A 3,548-nucleotide genomic window follows, 5' to 3' on the forward strand; every position below is an offset into this window, starting at 1 on the left:
TGCGAGAGTTCAGGGCACTAAAGGATGGAGGACGAGTGAAGTATGGTAACAATTCACTCGGAGAAATCAAGGGTTATGCGATGATCACAAATGGAGAATTTTCAATTCGCAAGGTCGCATATGTAGAAGGCTTACAACACAACCTTATAAGTGTTTCGCAGCTGGTTGTTGGAATGGGATTGAATGTTTTATTCGAAGATGAAGGATCAGAAATATTAGAGAAGAAGTCAAAGACTGTGCTGTTGAAGTATAAGAAGAAAGGCGAGATGTATCCGTTGAATCTGAATCCCATCAAAGGGAAGCCTGCTATCTGTCTACTCACGAAAGCTTCTGCTGATTATAGCTGGCTATGGCATCGAAGATTCTCACATCCCAATTTGAATGACATCAACAAGCTTGTTCTTGGTGATCATGTGCGAGGGCTTCCTTTCTTGAAGTTCGATAAAGAACATCTTTGTGCAGCCTGTGAATTGGGGAAGCAGAGCAGGAAGAGTCATCCAACAATTGTGCATACGAAAGTCACTGAACCACTTGAACTCTTGCATATCGACCTTTGTGGTCCCTATGCAATTCAAAGAATTGGTGGTAACAGATATATTCTCGTAATTGTAGATGATTTTTCTAGATTCACTTGGGTGTATTTTCTTAAACAGAAATTTGAGGCCACTCCCAAACTCACGGGTTTTATAAAGCAGATTGAGTTATAACTGCGAAAGCTGCTTCACAACATTCGTAGTGACAACGGGTTCGAATTCAAAAACCAAGCTTTTGAAACATAAAAGTGACCCTCTTAAACTTGAAGAGATCTGAAGTTATCAACAAGATGCGCAATCAAGCTCAACACCACAAATAGCAACTGCATCCGCAATTGAAGTCATCTATCTTAGCTTAGTTTTATCTGTTTTATGTCTTTACATTTCTTTGTCCAGTGTGCCTTGCATGGCAACTCCTAGAAATATTTTACTTGTAATCTTCGAGTCTCTATAAATAGAGCTCTTTTATTCTGAATGAATACACCTCAATCGATTATTCTATCTCTATATTGAAATATCGTATTCTTTCTTAGTCTCTCATCTTAAAAGATCTTCATATTCTAATATTAAGATCGTTATCTCTTCGGAGCAAGTCAGATTGGCTTAATCACTAAGCTTGATCTCATTTACTAACTTGGATTGTCTGCAATCCTTGTTAAGAATCAGCTTATATTATCTTCTTGATATAATACTTGTTGTCATTTACATTTCCTTATATTTCCGCACTTAATTATCTAACAATCTAACTCTAACTTATTATTATTGTTGAGCTTTATGATCCACTGAGTTAAACTTCATTCCGCATTATAACTTGTTCTAACGTTTGTTCAAGTGTGTCACTCAAGTTTGTCTCTCAACAATTGGTATCAGAGCCAAAGTGGTTGCTTTTTAAACAAGAACTCTGATTCTAAAAGGCCTTCTATACCACTGGAGCTCATCTTTAAAAAAAACAAAAAAATCAAATCTTTTCATAAACAAGGAAATATGGCACAAGCATTATCTCTAAATGTTTCCAGCAATGTTGGAGGTTCGAATAGAGCTCCAATACTGGTGGCAAAGGAATATCATCACTGGTCTCAAAGAATGGAGATGTATCTACGAAGACTTGGAAGAGATGTATGGAGATCTGTAGAAGAAGGACCTCATGTCCCTATTCTTACTCCAGTTCAGAATGATGGCACTCAAGCTATATTGGGAGGAGGTCAACCAGCCATGAATTGTCCCACCAAAGATGATATTGATAAGATGGAAAACGATGTTGTTGCTTTTTATGAGATATCTTGTGGAGTTGCTCCTGACAACTTCGACATCATCATAAATTGCAAGTCAGCCAAAGAAATCTGGGATGTTCTCAAGAACTTATATGAAGGTACAGAACAAGCTCAAGATAAGAAGATTACAACCGCACTCAACGAATTCAACAACTTCAAAGCTCAGGCTGGTGAAAGTCTGGAAGATTCCTTCAAGAGGTTTAACTTAATTGTCACAAAGTTATCTAATGCTCGCACCATCTGAAGTAACCATGAGACCAATCTTCAGTTTCTCAATGGTTTGGGTAGACATTGGACTACGGCTAAGATGATAGTCCAAGGAGATAGAAAAATTCATTGCTGAATTCGGTGGACCACTTGCTCTCGTAGCACAAGCACCTCACACTCAATCTTACTCACCTTCGTATGACAACCCTCCGCAGTCACACGAAGCAGACTCAGAATACGATGATGAAGAAGAATTTCAAAAGGCTATTGCTCTAGTTAGTCAACAATTCAACAGACTACCACCTTCATCTTTCCACAAAAATACGCAGTTTACTAAACCTCCCTTCAACCGCAACTTCAATCCTCAGAACACTCACTCACGATATCCCAAAAATCCTCACCCGGCACCGCAATCTCAAAACACTTCAATCCAAAGAGGCACCACAGCCTATCAAGACAACTGACTCCTGTATCTCATCAGAAGAAAAATCTGATGTTGTAATTTGTCACAAGTGCAACAAGAAAAATCACTTTGCTAAAGATTGCAAAGAAAATGTAGTGAAAGACAGAGCATTCTATCTCAGAATGGTCAAGAAATGGAAGAAAAAGAGAAAGCAAGGGCATACGTAGCCCAAGTCAGAAGAGACCATCAAGTGTGGTCATCCGGAGATGAGGATGAAGATATCAACAACATCAAGGGTAAAGGCAAAATCTGCATGATGGCTACTGCGGACGAGGATGGGTCAACCAAACTGGAAAAGAACTATTGCTACATGGCAAAGGATGGAACTCTAAGCATCGTTGAGCAGGTAAAACTTATGATCCAAACTCTTAATTATAGCATACATGATTGTCAACCATTTATTGACAACCATAATGACACATATGTTGCCGTCCTTTCAGACTATAACAAAGCCTTAAATGAGAAGAACATTGCGTCCCAGGAAATGTTTCATGTTAAAGGACGATTAGAAGACAAAAGACTCAAATTTTCCATGCTAGAAAAGGAATTAGAATTAGAAAAGGATGCAAGAATGTTATGTGAAACTCAATTAGGCATAGCATTAGATCAGAGAGATTTAGCTCAAACTGAAATTGTACGTTTAAATCTTTTAATAGAAAAACTATTCAATGAAAGTGAAGCTATTGAAAATCTTGTGAACAATGAAACCGTAGATAACACCTATAATTGGGGTTGGTCAAATGGGTATCCTACCGCAAAGGATTCCTCACCCCGGTTTAACAAAGACCGACTTTATGTCCCTCCGGACCGAGAGTTCCATTTCCCAGTCAATAACAAAACCTTTCCCGAGGACATCAAAACTCATATTGGTCGACTTTATAATCTGAGTAATAATTATGTTATTGAGGAAATTCTTCCTGAAATTTTTGGTCAATCAAGTGATCGAATTCCTATCTCTGGCACAATTTATCCCAACTCTCAGACTTCATCAGTTGTTGATGAAGAAATTCTTATGAAACCCGAAGTTCACATGAACTTCCCATCACTGTCTTCAGATCGCAGTACCACTCACTG

Source organism: Lactuca virosa, chromosome 5 (assembly GCF_052849685.1).
Source record: "Lactuca virosa cultivar CGN04683 chromosome 5, Lactuca_virosa_CGN04683_v6, whole genome shotgun sequence".
Taxonomy (NCBI): Eukaryota; Viridiplantae; Streptophyta; class Magnoliopsida; order Asterales; family Asteraceae; genus Lactuca; species Lactuca virosa.